The 12,529-nt window shown below is 38.1% G+C and overlaps 1 protein-coding gene and 1 long non-coding RNA gene across 3 annotated transcripts in view; one reads left to right on the top strand and one right to left on the bottom strand.

Annotated features, from left to right (window-relative positions):
* The window catches only part of LOC129787859 (homeotic protein ultrabithorax-like), a 124,312-nt gene that overhangs the window by 48,109 nt on the left and 63,674 nt on the right, over positions 1–12,529 (bottom strand). The window lies entirely within an intron of this gene.
* Positions 1,823–3,455, top strand: LOC129787867 (uncharacterized). Its single transcript, XR_008750265.1, has 2 exons — positions 1,823–2,101; positions 2,193–3,455. It is a non-coding gene; the product is annotated as an uncharacterized LOC129787867 (long non-coding RNA).

The raw sequence follows: 12,529 nt of genomic DNA, 5'->3' as shown, positions 1-12,529 counted from the left end.
TCTGGCACCTCAAAAACACCCCCAAAATATCCCAATGTTGGGTGGGATAATTAATTTTCCGAGGCCGGGCGCAAGAGGATCAGCAGAATAATTCCACGGTGTATTCTTGTTATCACATTACACCATATTGAGCTTATAAATCGACGCATTAGAGCCACACCCCCATGGCCAAAATTCAATGAGGGAAATTGATTAGAAATTATCGATTCGCTATTTTTCCACACACACACGCTCACACACACATTCCCCCGCTTTTCCCGGGGAAAATTGTGATTGATGTGAAAATGAAAAATATATGTGAAGCCCCATTCTGACATAAAACAAGCATTTTGTCACGCCAGGGTGCAATTCTTTAATTCAATTAATTCTTTTGTTAACACATTATGAAATGCGTTTGTTTGTTTTTTAATTGCTCTGTGGGCTCTCTGTCCATCCGTACCCATTGCCACAATTTAAATCCATTAATTTTCCCGCCTTTTTTTCTTACACCATGGTGCTTTCTCACCATAGAGAATTAATACCTCCATATAATTTTTTTTCCGTCTTTAATATAAAATGAAAATAATTTATCTTCCTTGACCTAGAGGCTCACAGCGGCGAGACAAGATGCCTCCGTTGCTTAAGAAATGTTTGTGTGCAATGTGCATGAAATACTTGAGGGGGATTTTGAATTTTCAAATAGAATAAATTATTTTATTCCATTTATTAATTAAATTTATTAAACACAAATAAATTTTGTTGTAGCGAATCTGCAGAGCTTCTCTCTGTGACTTATTGTTTGATACAATAAATTCATTTGGTGATTTAGCGGGGGGGGGGGGAGGAGCGGCATGGCACTGGGTGGATGAATGGGAAATGCAACAATCAATTGTGGATGGAAAATCCGCAGAAATGGTGACTTTCCCGCGGAAAATGTGACGGATTTTTGCGTGTGTGTGGAGAAGAATTAACTGTCTGTGAAATTTAATCGAGCGACAATCCCAACAGAGCGAATAAACGGAAGCATTCGTCAAAATCTGTCAAAAATCAGACTAATATTTTCTGCATCAGCGGGGATTATTTTTGTAGGACGATATTCCTACATGGGCTATTAAGTACCCTTAATTAGAGAGCTAACGGGTCCCGAACTGAATCGGACGAGCAACAGTGGGCTACTGAACCTATGAGTGCCTGATGAGTCGTTAGCTCTATGCCGCTCATCAGGCACTCATAGGTTCAGTAGCCCACTGTTGCTCGTCCGATTCAGTTCGGGACCCGTTAGCTCTCTAATTAAGGGTACTTAATAGCCCATGTAGGAATATCGTCCTACATATCAGAAGTGGGATAGGGTCCGCGTGTGCCACTGCGTGTGGAAAACCGTGAAAATCACGGCGCGAGTGAAAAAAAAGTGAAAATGCGGAGAGGACAACGCAGAAGAGCAGCGAGAGGCAACATGGCCGCCACCGTGTGGAAGAAAATGTGGCGTAGAAGCAGCGAAAAGCGGCTAGATGGGACTGCGAAGACCATCGAGAAGCGCCCCAGCGACTGTGTGGAGGAACTCCCGGCAATGGAAATACCGCAAGTACCCCTAAGTGCCCCCAGGAAAGAGAAATAAAGAGAGAAAAATTGAGTTTCTTTGAGCTTTGACATTTATCATGAAATTCCAAGAAATTTTTGGCGATTCCAGAAATTTCTATGTGTTAACCCTTTATGTATGCTATGTGTGAATGGTGGCCACCCGCACAAAATAATTGTCTTGTCTTGTCTTGCAATAACATGTCGTAACAGGAATTCCTTTTCAGGCTATTCATGATATTTTTTTTTGAACATATTTCATGCGAAATCATAGGAAAAAATGCAAAATGTTTTAGAAGTGTTTCATACGAAAGTGAAATTAGCCGTGTTTCATGAAACAAGTTTTGACAAGATTGATGAAACACGAAATGTTTTTGCTGGAATTTGACCACATCGTGACATTTCGGTCGTGCCGATTGAATACTCGGGTATTGCGTCATATTAAATGTCATTTTATATGCGTGTTTGATTGTTTTGAATATTCAAGGTATTTTGTGAGGAAATGCAAGAAAAATTCCATTAAATATCATAAAGAAATTGCTGCAGAGTAAGTAAGAAGATAAAGAAGTGAGACAGGAGAAGCTTATGAAGATAAAAAGTTAAAAATGCTATGTGTAATTTAACTCTTTTAACTGCAGGAAACACAAGTCGAGAAGGCAAAACAACACGGTTGCCATGCCCATGGGAACAAAGAAGCTAAGCGCAATAATACAGCGATTTGATTCAGATTGACCGACTGCATTGACACTGAAGATTGGCTTGTAGAAGTTGAAAAGGCGCGTTGATGTATCATTGGGAAGAGAGAGTGATAATTCTTTAGGCATCTATGTGATTGAGGAGACCAGCAAAAAAAATGGTTCATTGAGCCAAAGCGAGGCTGGATTCGTGGCAAAAATTTCGCGATGAATTGTTGCAATTCTTTCCTACCGTTGTGGATTTAAGGGCATCATTGTTGACACAAACTTTGAATCTCTCACGCAACTTCTCCGCGTGCTAATTGATGCGGAACAAAACACTGAAACATAGACGATTCCAAGCAAGACAGGCGCTATTCCAAGCGCAAATCTGGGTAAAATTCAGGGCGATACCATCCGTACCGCCATGGCAAGAAGAATGACATTGGGAAGCACACAAGGAAGCCAAAAAGGAGAATGAGTAGAAAAGCACCGAAGATCGACGAAGCTCTGAGAACTTTGTTACAGATGCAAGAAGACCGGACATTTGATTGCTCAGTGCCCACAATAATTCCGATGAATTCCAATGTAGGGATAATTAAATTGAATTTCGAGAAATAAAGAAACTTAAGCCTACTGAGTGTAGTCAAGTGTGAAGTCAAATAAAAAGAAATTACAGAAATGCATTGTTATTTATTCGAGATTTTAATTAGTTGTTTTTCAGGACAGAAAAGTGAAATTAAGATCTCAAGGTAAGCCTACTAAATATAAATGGAGAATAATTTCTTTGTCATTTTAGAGAATGGACATACAACGAGGAAGCAACAAAGAAATGTGAAGGATTTAAAATATCAAATATTATATGCCCCACTCAGACACAATCTAGAGGAAATGAAGGAAGAGAATCTTAAGCCTACGACCGGAATTGAGGACTGGATTGATGTTAAGGAAGGCTATGTGCCAAAGTCAAGCAATGGCTATGTGCCGCTTGAAAGCTGAGTGCGCTAAACCAAGATACAAAGAAGGAAAGGAACCCGAAGCGTATAATAGGAATTAAGAATTGGATAGAAGGAAGATAAATCGCTAATCAAGACGAGAGCCGAAGCAAGAAGACTTCGTCTTCACTAGCTGAGCCCCAGGCTTAGTTGCTTCACAGAGCTCATAGTACTATGTGTACTCCATCATGGAAAAAGAAAGAAACAAGAGATTAAAGAAACAGGATGACAACAATGAATTATAGCGGAAGAAATCAGTACACTGGATTGACCATTCACTTCATCAATGAGGACATTGATCATATCAGGAAGGCCGAGATGTAGAACAATGCTATGTGCCCCGGTAGAGAAACCCTTCTACCGTATTATATGTTGAGCTGTGGCACTATGTGTGTCTAGGGTTGGACAGCTCTGGGTGAAAGAGTGAGATGAGTCGTTAGCTCTATGCCGCTCATCAGGCACTCATAGGTTCAGTAGCCCACTGTTGCTCGTCCGATTCAGTTCGGGACCCGTTAGCTCTCTAATTAAGGGTACTTAATAGCCCATGTAGGAATATCGTCCTACATTTTTAAGACCAGATTTTGATTTTACTTTCAACGCTAGATGTCGTTTTGGACTAATCCTAGGCCCTCTAGCGGGGAAATGAGCTTGAAATCTCTTACTTTAATATAATACTTGAAAGTTTAGCTTTGAAACAGCCCTAGTGCTTCAGCTTTAAGTCGAAAGCTTTAAGCTTTGAAGTTAAGTAAGTTAAGTTTGGGAAGTAAGTCTTTCATTTGGACGAAATTTTCTACCCCTGGCGACGACCGGAAAAACTAAGAAAATTATCTCACGTCAGGTTCAAAACACAAGTTTGAAGTTAAGCTTACAGTTAATAGCTAAAGCTAAGTTTTTATAGCCTTAAATTTTTATTAATTATCTAAAGCTTTTTCAAAGTTAAAGCTTATAAGACCTATGAAGTTATTAACTTTGGAAAAGCTTTAAAAAATAAATTAATAAATTTGTCTGAAACATTAATCAAATCATAAAACAGAGTGCAAAGCAATAATTTTTCACCCCAAAAATATATAATTCAGCGAGAGAGAGAGAGAGAGAGAGCTTTAATAAAACGTGCCAGCAATAAAACATCCAACCCCTTTTGCGTGCAAATTTATTTTTCTGTCACACAGAGTGGGCAATTCATCTTCTGTGTGGGGTCTTATCAGTTAATTAATCAATCATATATGTATGCAATGAATAGGTCCAGGTGCTCACAAGTGTGGTAAAATGAAGCAACCTGATTGCCATTCAACTTTACAAAATCATCCCAATTAGTGTCAAATGGCTAAAGGAGGAATGCAAAAGATCCCGCGTGAGCTTTCGGCGCGAGAGCTTTCAAAAACCGTTGGCAGTGCATTAATTTCCAATCGATCTCCGCATGTGTGACGGGTTATACATATTGTGCTTCTCTTCGGTTTTTTTTTCTTATGCTGCCGCAACGCAGCCATGAGTTACGAAAATATATGGTGAGAATTGCGAAGAAGCTGTATGGGGAGAGACGGAGGCCCCAAGTAAACAAATGACCCATTGGGGAATGACCACTTTGGCACAATAACAATAATCGTTGCAATAATCGTAAGGAATGACGTTTGAAACGGCCATTTTATAAAAATGGATCTCGCCACATCATTAAGGCATACCTGTGAGCTGTCCACGAGAAATAAATTATTGGAGTGGAAACGTGATGCGAATGCTGGAAGAGGGCAAAACGAAGGCAACCAAGAAGCTGATTTTCTTGCACACACATGTTGGCAAGAAGACGATGAGGGAAAAAAAAGCTAAAGGGGGAAAAAATTCCTCTATACAAGATTATATACGTACATAGTATGAAATGCACATAGCTATACATGGATGAGGTGAAGTTGTGCGGGGTTGACGGGTAGAGTCTCCTCTCCTTTTTTGCGAAACAGTTCGATTCGTCCACGATACCGGTATTCCGTGTTCGCGCAAGAGACTTGTTTTTGCTCTTTTCGGGACATCATGCCGAGGGAGCAAAAAGACGCGGAAAGGGACGCCAAGGGAGGCAAAATGCAATGTGGCGGCACAGGGCATTTGATACAAGCATCGCAAAGTCTTGCTCTTGTTCTCCCTAACGAAGCACTTTGCAAATGCACAGCGGGCTGACAACTACATACTTCAAAAACAACGATACTTTGTTTTTAATTGGAATTTTTTAATTTCGGATCGTTTTGTGGAGTTTTGACTTTGAATTTAGGGGGTAGTTAATGCTAGAAGTCTGTAAAAGTGAAGGAACTGTTAACCTTTGTAGGACATTGCTGGCCACTGTGGCCAATTCGACATTTTTTAAATCGACACAGAATAAAATCTCTTAAACATATCGTGATAATTTCTACATCTGTGTGTAGGGATGTTTTATTACTTCAAGATCGTAGAAAGAAAATTTGGAAAAATATTTTCTTTTGAGAGAAAATTAAGGTCAAACTTTTGAGGTTAGAAACCTCGATCCTCCAAGTGTTAATAGACTCAAACATCACGAAAGCCCACTACAATTTATTCAGGACAATAGAAAATAAAAATTTCATAAAAAAACAAAATGGAAAAATATTCTAAGAATTAATATTTAAAGAATATTAAACAACGCGGGGATTTGTTGCGCTAATAATTCGGATTTTTAATTTAAAATATCGTTAGAATGAAGTTTTGGTCTATTTTTAGGGGAGTAGCAGGCTAATCAGACATCTTGAATTATTTCCTCCAATCATATTTGCTGAAAGGCGGAGTCTGTACTTATTCGCAAATATTCTTTCTAAACAGAAGTCAGTTAAATCTAAAGTCCGTTTATTTTAAATAATAAAGAATATTAAAAACATTATTTTCTATTTTTGTTTTAATGCTTGAAATTAATTTTAAGATATGTTTTTGTTATTTAATGCTTCAAGGGGGCGGGAAGAAATATTCAATACTTTAGGGCCTAATTCATTAGAATTGGAAATTTATTAAATCGTTAAAATTTTTTTTTAATTTACTTTTATTGGATCATTATTTCTTAATCCCTTTCGCGTCTGCATGAAACATAGAAACACTGAAACATGCTTTCAAATTCCATTTCGGAGTCAAAATGTCTTTTTTGGTTTTTTATGCGCAATCTTAACGTATTTCTAACTTGAAAAAAATAATTAAATTCATTTAAATTCAAGAAAATAAAATGTTTCACGTTTGGATCAGCGTGTGACCCAATGGACGCGAAAGAGTTAAAAAAATCTTTTTAATTAAATTATCTTGCATTTTAATTTGATTATATTGATGACAAAAAATATTTTCGCTGATAAAATAAATAAAAATTCAAACATTTTACTGAAGAAATAAAAATTCTTTTTAACAAATTTTAATATAGAGAAAAATGATTCAAATCACCCCGATTTTAACTATTTTTCGCCAATGGCAAATCCAAAATTCTTAACAAAAAAAATCAAGAATATTTGTTCTTAAATCTCAATTTAAGAATCTCTTAATTAATTCTTCCCGAAATTGGTTGTTTATTGTGCGCAATGGCAAATGGCTGCTGCATGAAGAGGTTGGCCCATGGTTTTTTGCATCATTTAGGGTAGTTACCCACCCCTTCTGGCAGCCACTTGCTGTGCACCGGACGACGACACGCCATGTGCTCTGCGCGATGATGATGATGGCTCTCAAATGGATATAAAACACCTCTGCTCGGGCAATCTGGCAGTGGGCGCGCAAGGAGTACCTACATATATGCGATGGTGGAGAGATCAAAGGGAGAAGGCTCCACTCCTGCCTCCTAACCACTTGCCCACGGGATTTATTCAATAAACCCCCATTGCCAGAGCAAGCAGACCCAATTGGGCACCTTAGTCTGTGTACCACACCGCGTGGACATTATTCACGAATCGATGACAGGTTGGCGCGGGGTGAGGGACCCACCACGGGTGTGCAAGATCCCCGGCTCAAGACAAGCTCTCTGGGATGGTGGAGATTGTCACGGAACACGGGGCTGGGGCATGCAATCCGCGGGTTGAAGTTGCGCGGGGCGAGATGTATACGGCGATAAATGTTCCGTACACAGCATTTCACCATATTTAGCTTTAGAAAAAAGAAATAAGAAAAGTGAAGGAGATCGCCATTGCATGATGCATTCTCCTGCCTACATTTTGTTGGTTTATTGGGCAGGCAGAACACACCACGCAAACACATTGTATATTTTCTCTCTTTGCCCCACAATCTCCCAATGAGGGACTTTTCTTTATTATTTATGTCCCATGTGGATTGATTGGGCGTCTCACAACATCTGTGGGCCATTGTCTGCGCACCCATTCTTGTAAGCACGCCATCCAACTCAGAGCTAAGACGCGAGAATATTCTCTTAAAGGAGAAATGGTCCCATCCCAAAAAATTTTTGCTCTGAATTCTCCATAATACGAAAAATGTGTGCAGGAGTGTTTCTGCAAATGGTTAACAATTAAATATAAATCCCCATCGCATGCGCAATCTTAAAGTGAATCTTCACACATTGTTCAATTGCCTGACTCTCTCTCTACCATCCCATTCGCACTCCCAATTTTTGCAGCCTTCCACCATCCACTATCGTGTGGTCAGAGCGATCATGGGGGCACCAGAGGGGGCCCTGACTGGTTTTATAATTGGCACAAAATTCAAAAATAAGAAAAAAAAACTTGAGAAGAAGAAAAACGAAGACGATGGAACCACGATGGCGACTCTCATGCGTTCGCGACTGTCACGCAACTCTGACCCATCGCACTGAATAGCCCCTTCTCGTGCTCTTTCTTCTTTTTTTTCATCTTCATCACAAAACATGCGCAAAAGCCAGACAATCATGCGCGGTTTTGTCCAATTGTGGAATCGCATCGCATTTAACGCAAAAGGAAAATTCAATTGAATTCACCTCTCAGGTGTATTCCTTATAAAAAGCACATTTACCAGCATTTTCTTCTCAACAACAAGTCTTCGCATTTGCAAAGAGGTACAACATTGTGAGAAAAGTAAAGGAAAAAGACTCGGAGATGCTCTTATCAAAATTCCAAACATCCCATTGCGCTTAGAATCAGATCCCGCATTGAGATTCTATTTGGGTGAGAAAGTCTCCTTTGTAGATTGAAAAAAGAGTTTAGAAGAAGATTCTTCTTGCTTTGCTTTCTAACTTGGAAGGAAGGTTCCTCTCCGTCTTGTTAAAGTTTTAACGAATTCTCCGATTTATTGTAAATCGTTTAGGGATCATTTAAATTATCTGAACTGTAAGAAAGCAAAGTATTTCTTAATATTTTTAAAGGCTTTTTTTTGCTAAGAAAATTTCAAGGAAAATTTAGAAAATAATTAATTAGACTCATAATAAACGGCGCTAAAAATGGATTAAGAATATCAATTTATTTGAGCAATCCTAATGTTTGATATTTTATCATCAAACGCTGAATGTTTTTTTTTTCATTTGTTAGGAATTTATTTTCTAACGTTTGACATTTCCTTTCTTTCGTATGTTATTTCTTAACAAATTCTTGACGTTCAAATTTTTTTCCAAGTACCTACTTTAAATTTCTAATCGTTTGACGTTTCTTTTCCAACGTTTAAAGCTTATTGAAAACATTTTGAAATCAATTTTAAAATTTGTTTCATACAATTTTTATCTTAAAAATATTTTCTCTTAAGCTTTAAAGAAAATTGGCAATATAAGTAATTTGACCGTTTCAGAATTTTTTCAAATATTTCACATTTCTTTCCTAACATTTCACGTTGATTTTGTAGTTTGAAAATCACTTTTCGAATTTATTTCATCTTTAGATTTCAAAGGAAAATTGACAAATAGAACAAATTGAGTAGCATCATATTTTTCTTTTTTAATATTTAACGTTTCTTTCCAAACATTTGACGTTTCCATCCTAACGTTTGACGTTGATTTCATAGTAAATCATTTTTCAAAATTTTCCGTTTATTTTTTTTTATCATGAAAATGATTTCTTTGACTTCTAAAGAAAAACATAAACTTTTAAGAACTTTTAGCAGTAATCCCCCTTCCTGACTACACCACTGGAAAGTTAAAGAAAAAACCACCCATTTCTTGACCCCATTCGACGAAGAATTGAATTTCCGGGTGGAATGGTGAATGAATGAAAAAACAAAGCTCCGTCCTTGATTGCAAACATTTTCTCCTTATCTCAAATGGCCATTCTTTTAGTTTAATGAGCTCTTGAGAGTCTAGTTGAGACGAACGACAGAAAGGGGGGAGAGAAAAAATGTCACACAGAAGAAAAAGCTCCACCTCCTTGTTGGTGGGTTGCATTTGATCGTAAATCTTGTTAGTCAGAGCGCATGAAATGTGTTGAGCTTTTTTGTGGGTTTGCCCATATATACAAGTGGCTACATACATTTATGTATGTGTGGAGTTCATTTGGTATGAAAAAGAAAAACAATCCATTGCAGAAATGTCCACAAATATCAATATTTATGCTGCTGCTTGAACCCTCTCCCCTCCCCCCATGCCTGTCCTTTTTCCCTTGCACCACAAAACACGCAGTATTTAAATGCAAATTTATTCCATAATACACCTCATGTCACTGCATGATGTCGCACGGGTTTTGGACAAAGGGGGAGGGAGGGAGGCAAGGGGGTCAGGTACACAAGAAACAATTATGATTTTCATTGCTCCCCAAAGAGTTTTTCCAGCCACACACCGGTATCTGTGGCATGAGAGGGCAATGTTGCGCGATCAGAGAGAAATCTCGCGTCGATATGCCTTTTTTCGGCATGGTGGACTTTGAGAGTCTGTGTGCTATGTGCACTGGCATTTGAGTTATGGTATTTCATCTCATTAGTGAGGTACAAAACAAGACACAAAATTCTACACGCGGGGCAACGAGAACTGCGGCCCGCAGCCGGGTGAGGGGCGAGTCAATTGAAAATGGCCTGCATGTTGAGATTAATTCAGTCCATTGGGCTTTTGCCATTTGCTTGCGGGAGCGCGCACATGCAGAGAACTCTTGGGGCCTCACGGGGAAGGGATGTGCATTGCGAAAATGTTGCAACAAGACTCAATGGGAGGAAAAAAAAAAGAACGAAACATTTTCTCCAACATTTCAGTCGTGCCACGATGATGATGGTTGTCGCTGTGCTGCAGCATTTATTTAAACTTCTTCCATGCCTTGTGCGCGAACTTTGCCAACAAACATGCGGGGATTGAAATTTCCAAGTCAAAGCTCCCGTACTGAATGCTCAGCACTATACATACATATATCTATATATGTAGTGTAGGTAGGTACCCCATGAATTGGCAAAGGGTGATCGATAGGCACCATGTATCTAATTTTTTATGCTTGATTTTGCAATTTAAATTGCATAACGAGATCGTTTATTTAAAAGAAAATATAAGAGAATTTTTCTCCTTAAATTTTCATTTTTTTAATTCATCTGTCAAGATTTTAAAAAGTTCATTAAAGAGAAATTAAAAACTAAGAGGAATTTTTTGAGAAATGGTTGATAAACTCTTGAATAACCAGGCGTCTCCATTTAATAGAAAGCTTTTGAATGGGATTAAAAAAAAAAACGGATTTTCGGTCTTACTCTTGGCTAATTAATTTTTATTTCTGGCCAACGTTTCGGACTATACTAACCAATACCTGACTGTATTAGAATTGTTTCTTCTCTTAAAACTCTTTTAGATAAATTTCTGAGAGCTTTAATTGCTTTAAAGATCTTTTAAATGATTCTGAAAATACCTTTTTTTTGGTATTTTTTAAGCAAAAGAAAACTACATAATTTTATAAGCGAATTAGGTAGAAGATTTCTGAATTCCTTTAATTTCTCTGATTCTACCACACCTCAGAAGAAAATATGAAAGTTCTTTAATTTTGTACAAAAGAAAATAGTAAAAAAAAAACTAGAAAAATCTATATAACAAACGTTCACTTTATAAAGAAGCTTTAAAAAATCATAATTCAAGAGAAACCAGGCGTATCCATATCAAAGAACATTATAAGTATTTTCAGATAATTTAATTCAACTCTCTTAATTTAAAATCTTGTAATTAGATCACAACGGAAGTTATCCTTAATTGGAGTTGAATTTCAATTAAAAGAACAATCCTTAAAAACTTATTGGATTTAGAGAACTTTCTTTAAAATACAAAGAATAAAAAAAGCCAATAAAAAGCTCAAAAAATCAATAAATTTTCCACCCCATTAATTTCGCCTTCTAAATAATTCACAAAACCGATTCGGAATCACCCTGTTTTGGCAAATGGATGCTCTTCAAAGCTCCATGTAAGTGTATTATGTATAAAATATTTTACATTTTCTCATCATTCCTCTTCGTCTCATTCCAATGTCTTTCAGAGTGCACCTTAACGAAGGCAAAAACGGCCACAAGACTTTATAATCCGCGCGGTGAGACGGAGAAAGAGAGAAAATTCTTCTTTGATTAGATGTCCAATTATTTTTGCCATAAATAAACAATGCCGCTCTTCAGCTTCTCTCTCTCTCGCTCTCTATCGTTCTGATCCTTTTCTTTTTTGTTGGTTTCCTCTTTTAGCCTGCTTTTTGCCATGGTGATGGCGGCTGTTGCAAAAATTCGCAATCGCGAGAAATTGACACAGAACACATCCCAAAGGGTCGTTATAATTGCAAAAAAGTCAACATTGGCGAATCCATTGAATGGTGATTTTGTTGCAACGATGCGCGTATTGTATGTATAAGAAAAGTACTCGCACAGGAAGGAGGGGGGAGGGGGGATTTTTGTACATTTTACCGCGTGGCAAAAAGCTCCGTGGCGAAGAAATCAATTTACGAGGTCGGCGTGCAGAGAGAGAAAAAAAGCTCCGCATGTGGAGATGGCTTTTCGCGCGCCCATTTAGCGGTCCATTACAAAGGAGTTCCTCCGCCAAGAGAAAACAAGCCACGGAGAAGTTATCCATAATAAAGTGGAGGATATAAATTTCATATTATTTACTCCACTAAAGCGCGGAGCTTTTTTTTTGCTCTCGCTCCAAACACCATTGTTCTTTCATAACTTTTCCCCGGGTCCGATATATACACACAGAATGGTCTGCGCGCACCCATGGCACAAATTTACGATTTTCTCTACACTCTCCTTCATTCACCACGCGAACATACACTCCGGGAATGTTCCTGGCGACGCATTCACGGGGGCCCCTCCACTCCATATATACACGGAAGACCGCGAGCTCTCTCAACATGCAGAAAAAAGCGCCAAGTCTTTGGCAACTGGTTCTCGTTAATAATAATACGTTATTGTTTCCAAGTCGATGACAATTTAGCGCTA

Source organism: Lutzomyia longipalpis, chromosome 1 (genome assembly GCF_024334085.1).
Source record: "Lutzomyia longipalpis isolate SR_M1_2022 chromosome 1, ASM2433408v1".
Taxonomy (NCBI): domain Eukaryota; kingdom Metazoa; phylum Arthropoda; class Insecta; order Diptera; family Psychodidae; genus Lutzomyia; species Lutzomyia longipalpis.
Note: the sequence above shows the minus strand (reverse complement) of the source record. Positions and strands in the feature narration are given on the sequence as shown.